The sequence below is a fragment of the Periophthalmus magnuspinnatus genome, chromosome 1 (genome assembly GCF_009829125.3).
Source record: "Periophthalmus magnuspinnatus isolate fPerMag1 chromosome 1, fPerMag1.2.pri, whole genome shotgun sequence".
Classification (NCBI taxonomy): domain Eukaryota; kingdom Metazoa; phylum Chordata; class Actinopteri; order Gobiiformes; family Gobiidae; genus Periophthalmus; species Periophthalmus magnuspinnatus.
In genome coordinates, this window is record NC_047126.1 from 26840547 (window position 1) to 26850992 (window position 10446).

Genomic DNA, 10446 nt, shown 5'->3' on the forward strand with positions numbered 1-10446 from the left:
ATTTGGGTTGAGTTCTTCTCTCAAACAGAAAACGCTCTGTTCCACCTTGTGATGTCATGATGTCATACAGGAAGTGTACTGTGTTTTTACACCTTCACTATTAATCATTTGGATAATTTCAGCCCTGGAATTTCCCATCTCTACTGAACAAAAGGTAAAAGCCAACTGTTAACTTAAACTACGGCTTCATGACATCAGAAGGTGGAACGGAGCATTTTAAGCTTTGGAGATGTAGACAGACTAATAATCCAACATTACTCAAACATGTGTGAATGAACCAAAACACAACTCCAGGTTTGTTTTTGAGGAGGTAACAATGTCAAGAGTCAATTTTGCATAATATAGGATCTTTAAGTTGGGAATACGTTCTACTGTCTGAAAATAGTCCTTGTTCCCATTTTGAAAACTGCTCAGTCTCCATTATCGTCCATCTCCGTAATGTTAATATTTACTCTGCTCTCAGTCCACTCAGAGACTCTAAACCTTAAAGTGGAGCTCAGTTTTTGTCTAAACCTGAGTCTGAAACAGGTGGTTTTCATTTGAGACCTCACAGCTGTTTGGTGTTTTTCACGATACTAAAATTTCAAACTCAATTTCAATACTAAGGAACTGACGCGATACTCGATACTGATTCTGATACCACAATGAGAATTTAAAAAAACAGTAGAGTTTAGACAGTATTTAGTAGTATATCATTTTCAACATTAAATTCTAGTACTTATATTTCCATGTTGCCTTACACTATCTGTCAAAAGTTTGGACCCGCCTTCTCATTCAGTTTTTATGTTTATTACTTTATACATTTTAACACACATAAGACATGAAGTATATGATGGACTAGACCAGGACTAGACCAGGACTAGACCAGGACTAGACCAGGACTAGACCAGGACTAGACCAGGACTAGACCAGGACTAGACCAGGACTAGACCAGGACTAGACCAGGACTAGACCAGGATGCTGATCGTTGTGGAGAATGCACTAATTTGGTGTTTCTTTTGTGATTAGGCTAAAATATATGCACATTTTAACCATTGTTTTTGTGACAAGGACAGATGAGAAAGAGGAGAGAAATAAAGGGAGGGTGAAGGAAAGAGGAATGGAAAAGTCTTTGTTTGGATCAAACACTATGGACCAGAAGGAGGGAGGCTTTAAACTAAACAGAAGGAGCAGGGACCACCTCAGAGGCTCATGTTTTTACTGTCAGAAGTTGTAGCTTTTGCCCTGATGTGGCCAGTCATTGTTAAAGGGGGATATTATGCAAAATAAATGCTTTTTGGAGCTTATTGTAACATTCCCTCATCAAAAACATGTCTGATGAAGTTTTAGATGTCATCTGTGCATGTTTCATTGTTTTAGTGATGTCTCCCGGGTGGTCCTAACAGTTTGTGAGATTCTATGCAATGTTCAGCCCACAGGTCGACGTCATCCATGCTCCCACACCACAATTCTCCATAAATATACAAAAACATGATAGTGGGATGCATGCTGATTGTGTTGCGATAGTGCACTGAAGGGGGAGTGACTTAGTGTGGAGAGCATCAAAAGCAAAGTCAAACTTCTAAAACATGTTAATACGTTGTTTTTGGTGAATATAACATTTTCTAAACAATGGTGATCTAAATGTTATGTGCAGTTAATACCTCATAGAAGTAAAATACCCATTCTTTAAAGACCGAATTCATTATTGATTGATTGATTAATTATTTTAGAAACACAAAAATGTTGCTTTGTTCCTACATAGGAACAGTTGTAAGCTATAAGGGTATAGACTAAACTACCGGTCATATGGTTACTGGGTGAATGCTTGACCTACTGCACCACTGTCACCCTACTGTAATGGCGTATAATTATGTCAGCAGGTCCTCAAAATGGCTCCTTGACAGTAATATTCAGGTCTCTGGAGACAAAGATGTATTTATGATGGATTAGTGTGTATTGTCTCAGAGCAGAGTGTGGGCGTCATTGTGCACCTTAATGTACAGACTCTCAATACTCCTCTCACCCGCTCCGTCTTTCTTTCCTTCCGCCAACGCCTCTTTCTCTCTCCCTTTTGTCTTTCTTCTTTCTCTTTCTCTCTTCACCTGCTCTCCTCTCCCCCCTCTCCATCTCCCTTGCTCTCTTTGCTACCCCCCCATTTGCTCTCTCCCTCCTCCATCTTTCTCTCACCTTCTCTCCTCTCGCTCTCACTCTCACTCTCCCTCCTTCTCTCGCTCTCTCCTCTGCCTGGATGTATTGGCTGCATATGTCAGCAGATTGCATTTTAATGTGTTAAAACAGCAGTCCCCCCCCCTCACCACCTCTCCTTCTTTCTCTTCCTCCCTGCCTCCCTCCTTCTCCTTCACATTACCTGCTCCTTTTTCTTTCACTCCCTTTCCATTTCTGTCTGTCTGTCTTTTTTGTTCGAGCTGCATGAGATTGCTTGTGTCTGCTACTTTCTTTCCTTTCTCACCCCTCTTCCCCTCCCCTCTACACTCTCTCTCTCTCTCTCTCTGCTCCTCTCTGTTCTTCTGTCGCTCTTCTTTCTCCCTAACTTCTCTCTCTCCTTATCTCCTTCTCTCTCCATATCTGCTCCTTTCTCTTTTGCCACTTCCATCTCTCTTTTCTCTTCATTTCTCCATTAGTCTGCCCACCTCTCCTCTCTCCCCTCTCTCTCTTTTCCTCCCTCTCTTTCTTATGTCTGTGCATTTAAATACAATGGCTGCAGACATGTACCTCAGACTATTGTTCACACTCAGACGGGAGGGGCTCAGACAGAACTCAGTGGATTAGGGTTTTCAGAAGTATCAAAAATCAGATACTAATCGATACTAAAACTAGTCTTGAAACTAGATACTCATTTGAGCAAGTATCGATACTAAAACGTCACATTCACAGGACAGAAATGAACCTTTTCTGAACATATTTAGAATGATTTTGAGCTGTATGAGAACAAGTATAAGACACATAGATTAGTATACGCCATTTTTATTATCATCATGGTATCGGAATCGGTATTGAGTATTGAGTATATTCCTTGAGTTTGAGATTTTAGTCATGTGACAGCACTAGAAGACGTAATGCCTTCTTGTGCCAATGCCAAAGTGTGTCTATGTTACTGTGGCATTTGAGTTGTCTGCTTCTTTCTCTCTCTCCTGTTTCTACATCTACCTCCCTCTACCCTCACCCTCTTCGCTCACTCTCTCTCCTGACTCCTCCTCAGTCTCTTGTCGCTTCATTAGTTTCTTTCCTCCGCCATTTTCTTTGAATGCTAATCCTTTCCTACCTCCCCTTTCTCTCTTTCTCTCTCCCGCCTTCCCAGTCTCTCCCCTTTCCTTTAGTCTTCTTTCCCTCCTTCTCCTTTATCGCTCTTTTTCCCTCTCCCTCACCCCCCTTGTCGCTCTCTCTCTCTCCCTACCCCCCTACCTCCCTGTACTGATGCCTGTGCATGTCTCCCATTTTTTTTCCCTCTTCTCCCCTCCCCTCTCCGTCTCTTTCTCTCTCAGACGGAGCTACCTGTGCGTTCACCTTTTCAAATGTAAATATGCACAAACTAATCAGCCTGACTCAGATACTGTTCGCCAATGCGGCTTTAGCTTCAGATGGGTTTAATACGTGCTCTGTGTGAGCCTGTAGGAGACGCTGAGGGGTAGTTGCAGCCATAACAGTAATAAAAAGGTGTTTTTCAGTAATAAGAAATCTCCAACATCCTCAAATGTGTTTTCACTGATCATTTCTATCAGTGGCAAGATCCATTCTCCCGATATATTTATCCAACCACACAACATCTGCAGATAAACTAAAGATATTTGCCCCATCTCAGTCTAACACTACAGGGATATAGGAGGATGGAAGGGCATCTGACACACAGGAATAAAGGAGGACGATGAACTGAACTGTGAACATTTAATGGGTTTGTGGAACATTATCAAATCCTTCCATTGTCCTATAAACATCTCAGATTTTTGTTACATTTTTAGACATTTTAGTTTAAATAGTATTTTTCTATTTTAAATGAAGTCCTGGAACAAGCGGAGACACTTGAACTTTAAACTTTAAACATGCACTATTGTCTTCATCATTAACCCTCCTCATGTGTCACACTGACCTTTCTATGTCCATGTTTGTGCTCTTATTTACCTCTGTGTAGCGCCCCCTACAGTTAGAGTAAGTCATGCATGCTCACACGTCCAGTCCACTCTTATGTGGTCCCTCACTCAGTTTGACTTTACCCATATCATGTTCATCTGGCAGGATTTTAACCATCGACTGTTTGGTTACAGGGCAATAGTATATCCGACTGGTGCCACCGATACTGTGGGATTAGTGGTTTGAAGAGATAATATCAGTCTAATATAATTTACATTATTTTTAGTTTTAGTTCCAATATATATTTTGCTGTGGCCAATTTAACCCCCACACAGTTCCTTTTGGCTGGTGTGGGCGATAATCTTTGAAGTGCCTTGCTTCAAGGACATAACAGCAACGCAACGGTGGAAATTACCATCTCTAAAATGCATGTACTGGAGCTTTGATACTCAGCCTTCTTTAGAGCAGACCTATTCTGTAAAATTGACTTTTCAGAGCTTTAAACCATGCTATAGTTGTTTCTCTATTTCATTTACCTCCTCAGAGTTGTTTTTGGAGTGATTCGTGCATGTTTGTGTAATCTTTAATCGCTTATTTTCAAGATGCCATATTGACAATCAATTCTTGTTTTCACCACCATCGACATACGCCCACTGCTCTGTACTTACTTTTTATTTTTCTTAATCGATGATACACATAGGATACAGCAGCGTAGCATAATCATTTTGGTACAAATGAAAAAAAAATCTGCTACTTGCTAATGTGATGTGCAGCTTTCCATACGAGGGGCCGACAGCTACACGGCTCTTTGTTGTCAGTGGAGTTGTTTCTTTTATTAAGTCGTTTGACATGAATATTGCACTTTAAAATGTGCAAATTATGACATAATGCTCCACGGGAGTTATAGATTATATAGTATAACAGAAGGTCTTCTTTAAAGGAGACCTATTATGCAAAATTAGCTTGTTTGAACATTGTCATTACATTGTTCCCTAATCAAAAACATGCTTATTTCGCTTCATTCACATTGGTTGCAGTAATCCTCCTGTAAAAAAAAAAAAAAAAAATCCCTGCCTCTCTCTATGCAGTCCCTAAACATGTGATGTTAATATTCCCAGAATTGTGATGTCATAGATCTATCCATAATATCATTACAAGCCTTTCTGCCTACAAATTGCATTCATTACAACTTTGTGCTTACATTAACATATCGGGGCATGTTTATTATTAGCAAACAAATTTTTTCGCAACATGGTAATTTGCCACTACTGCCACTAGATGGAGCACTAACACCAGATCCCAGTATGGAGAGTACCTGAGCTGAAAAAAGTCTAGTTTGATACATGGTTATTATTTAAACTTGTAACATGAACATGAAATACCAAAGCAAAGGTACTCAAGAACATGTTTAAAGGCCAAGAGCAATGCATAATTTGTGCTCTTTGAATTTTTGCACCCAAATCTTTTCAACTTTTCTCTTAAATTCCCACATAGCAATTTGCCAAAAAAAATTAAAAATATTTTTGTTTTGAAGTTGGCAGCAGATTTAACAGATTTCTGACAAATGAGGCCTTAAGAGTATTTCATTTTACTATATATTTTTGGTCCAGAAAGTTTTCAGATTTGTACTCTTGATTTCGGCTGTGTTTAGTTTACTTTGTTGCTGTTTTTGGTCATCACTTAATGCTGAAACTTGTATAAATAATTTGAATTTCCGTTGAGCTCAGATAAGGCGACATATCTTCCACTTTAGACGATTATTTTTGTTGAAGAAGTTGGACAAAATTTTATGGATTTATGCCTGAGCACAGATTGTCTTAAGATCGAACGAGTCAGAACAGACTTTGTAAACTTTTTTTTAAAACATGTTAACTATATTATCTTTGTTTTAAGTTAGCATTCTGTAGTCTACAAAGAGTTTTCAAAGCTACTACTAATCATATCCAAACTTTAACACGCGTAGTTGCCAAGTCATGTACATTTTTAGCGAAAGGCAAAGTTAGCTGTACAATAGCTGTGATAGAATGATATTTTTGCATTGTTGAGTCGAGGTGCTGTTGGGTGAGGGAGGGATTCCGGGGTAAATGCTTAATGATTTTTGGGCGGACAAATGAGCGATTACATTTTATTTAATTTCACCAAAAAAAATGCACAAGTTTTTGAATGTCTGCTCAAATCACTCCGTGGTAAAAATGCATGTTTGTCTTGTGAAGATAATCCTGTTTGCAGATTACTTGGACATACAATGGTGGGAATGTTTCTCTGTGTGTATAGTAGCCAAAATTGTACTCAAGTAAGGGTAATTTTACTTCAAAATAATAAGTAGAAGACCAAAGTAGTGGTCTAAGAAATGATTACATTAAGAGTGACTGACAGAGTAACTATCTGGATTTAACATCTAATTTATAATTTGAAATAATGCATAAAATCTGATATTTATTAATTTCTTTCCCACCATTTAAACCTTGTTATTGCAAACATATTTTGCCAACGTTTCTCTAAAACCCAAATGAACTCTTTGTCCTTTTACTTGACCTGGTTCTGACCCAACAGAACCAGCTTTCCTGCCTCTAAGAATAAGCTACTGCTACTCGAATGTCTAATTGCGGCGCCATGTGGAGGCTGATTGCGGTACTGCAGCTCAGAGTGGGGGGGCTCAAGGCTGTAGTATCGCTAACCAACCACCAGGTGTCAGCATCACCCAAACCCAGCAGTGATCAGTATGAAAAGATGGTGAAAAGTTAGTGATCGCTGTAGTTTTTCGCACCTTACGCAGCGCCTGTACACGGAGGGTTAGCTGCAGGTTTACAATCAAACACAAGACAGAAAACACCAAAAACGGCAATCAAAAAGTCCAGAATGAAACTTTAAACTTTGAGTAAATCGCTGGTTTGTCCGTCCGCTCGGAGCTGCAGGAGTGACGCAAAGTTCTTTTAAACTGAAGCACCTTTGAGCTGCGTGGATGTGACGGGACAATGGAACTGATGGGTGACCAATGAGCTGTGGTTGTGGCTCAGGACGCTCTGGAGACGGTGCAGACTAGACTGCTTTATTCTAATATTAATGAGGAGAGGAAAAGATTGAATTTCTTGGTTAAATAGGTTAATGTTTCCATCCCCACTTTGGATAATTAAATGTCAGCCATGTTGAATCCATGTCCCTCCACATCAGCATCGCTGCCTGATCCTTTTGAGATGCACCTTCTGAGCATGCTCACTGCGTCACTTCCTGTTTGCTAGCGCCTGAAGCTGAGAGGGTTCTTTTTTTATACGTTTGTTTTTATCTTTTATACTTTGATTTGTACATTTTTATTACGTTTGTTTACTGTAAAAAAAAAAATCGAAAAAATATGAAAATGACAATATTACTGTCAATCAAAGTCTCCCGGTGGAAAAGGAGGGTTTTTTTTGTATTGGGGCAAATGATGTGAGCAGGTCTGCTACACAAAATAGCCTCTTATGCTAATTTAAACATTTATTTTTTTGTGTTAAGAAGCAAAAATATAGTAGTTCAAACAAAAGCTAAAGATATTGCAAAATTAGATTAAACATTTTCATCATTTCAAGTAATACTTTTTTTTTTTAACACATTTAAACTGACAGATTTGGAAACAAGCTAAGATTTTTTAAAGTCATTTTGTAAGTGGATATTTTGTGTAGCGACTCTGTTAAAATGGTTGAATGTTCAAAGTTTGTATAAAAATTACTGTAAACACTTGAGACAAAGGAAAAGGAAGTGGTGACCTTTCAAAATAAGATCCAACTGTTACTTTCACTGTAAGAGACCTCAATATGTGATGTCAAGCAAATGGGCAGCTTTAAATCCAGCAACTACACAAATACTGTTTACATTTCATTTGCATATTTAGTCTGTTTTTCTCTAGAGCCCAAAACACTCTGTTCCCCCTTGTGATGTCATCAGGTGGCCACTCCTGTGTGTTTTTAAGTCCATACATTTGGACTGGTACAAAGGACAGACGCAAAAATTTAAATCATATCTGAAGGAGCGGTGCAAGAAAGACAAATGTTTAAATGATCTCATATTGTCGACATAAAGGTTTTGTCACTTGTAGATTTACAGTGAGAAGAGTATCCACAACTTTTACTCGAGTAATATATTGTACAGTGTAACAGTACTCTTAAGTAGGAGGGGTCAAGTAGGGGGTCTGAAAACTACTGTTAAGAAGTACAATTTTATTAAAAAGTTAAACAGAGTTCTGGCCACATCCTTTTTAAAATTTGTTGTTACTTTTGCAGGACATTTCTCTTGGTGATAAAAAGCTGCCCATTTGAATTGTATTTTCTGTCTTTGATCTTTCGGTTTTCCTCAGAATAAGTTCAGATTTCTCTATAATCTTGTACAAAGCCTTCCCTGGCACCAGAGACAACACTTTACACTTAAATATAAAACATAACATTATAAACTTTACATGTTAAACACCAGTTGAACCTCAGTGAAGACTTTAAGCTCTTCTGTCACTGATGCAGTCTATGAAACAGTTTTACCTCCGGATACCTCAGCCATATTCTACTGCAGAGGGGCTGTGCCAGGCTAAAAATGCTGTGTTTGCTTTAAATTATGTTGTAATATAGTTTCATTCTCAAAAACACATTATTTCAGTCACAACTTTTTGTTAAAGAGGGGGTATTACACACATTTAGATCACCATGTTACCTTTTTATTGTTTTGAAAATCCTATATTTGCAGAAAACGACATATTAACATGTTTAATAAGTTTTAGTTTAGTCACAGACAGAATGCTACAGCTAACCACGAGGAATGTTCAAACAGGGCCCGGGAGAGATCTCTAGATTACTCAAACATGCAGGGATGACATTGCATAATACCCCCTCTTTAGACATTTTTGTTGAATCTCACAAATTACTCAGATTTGCGTTATATTTGCGTTATTTTGGTCACCGTGCTAAAATTAGCTTTGATTTTGTTAAAGATCCACTATGTAACTTTTTTTTCTATGGGGTTTGGCACCTGCTTGTCCCAAAAAGAGCTTATTGCTTTGCCTGGAATGTTCCACAGTAGAGTATTAAACTCACCTTCCCACAGATCTGACTAGTAACTTGCTGGTCTCCATGGAGAGGATAAGTTAAATGCTGTATTGTGCAAGATTCTAGACATCAGACACCAGGAAAGTTACACAGTGCATCTTTAAATAGATTGTTCAATTATAATCAGGATTACTACTACTGATTGTTGGAAATAAATACTGCATGAAATGATGGGCTGAAAAACACATTATAATTGTATCATTCAACACTTTGATATCAATTATTATATTTTATAACAGTAAGTGAGAACTGAGTCTGGCAACAGTTAAATCACACTGTGTATATCACTGCTCTTTAACTTCACGTAAAACACTGAAATAACTAAATATTTTTGACATTTATAGATAGAAAAGACGCTTTCCAGATTTACAAGTGAGATATTTCAGTTTGTAGCCGTGGTGTAAGTGCCTTAGATAACCTGGAGCTGTGCATTCTGCAGTTTTAATGCACTTTGTGGAGGTGTTATAACTGAATAATGCACAGGTCCTCGTCGTTTAATGCTCATTTAGACCATGATCGGTGAGAAATCTAAGGCCAAGTGCATCACCATAGCAACGGGTAAACAAATTAACTACTGTTAGAGACTAGCTTAAACTAAAACAGAAATAAGTAATGCTTTGGACATCAATGAAGAGCCTAAATAATGTCAGATTTAAAAGGGAACTATTTTCCATTGGTGGAATCATGATATAAGCGGATTAAACATGGAGGGGCGGTCTTGATGCACACACATGGTTTTATCCTTCAATGTTTCCTTGTATTGTGAAACCCAAACAGTATAAAGCCTGGCATAGCCCCTTTAAAACTTCCTAAAGTTTTCAGGAAATCTTTTCTGAATGAAACTTTTAAAACGGGATGGGACAGAGGCCATGTGACAAACTTTACCTCAGACTTTAGTTTAACCGTGAATTGCCGTCAACGAACGTGATGGCAGCAACGTGTTGGCGCCAACGTGTTAGCATCGACAGAGGTGGGTAGAGTAGCCAAAAATTGTACTCAAGATTTGTCACTTCAAAACAATATTATTCAAGTAGAAAGTAGAAGTACAAAGAAATGACTCAAGTAAAAATAGTATTTGAGAAAACTACTACTCAAAGTAAGAGTAACTTAAAGTAACTGTTGGGATGTAGCATTTGATTTATAATTTAAAGTTGAATGACAAAACATTGAATAAATACTAATGCACAAAAGACTTCAGGGTGACAAGAATAACCACAACTTTTACTCAAGTAAAAGTGACTTAAATAAAAATATTGCACAAGTAGGAGTGCAGGTATATCGCCAGGAAAGAACTGCAAAAAGTACAAGTTCT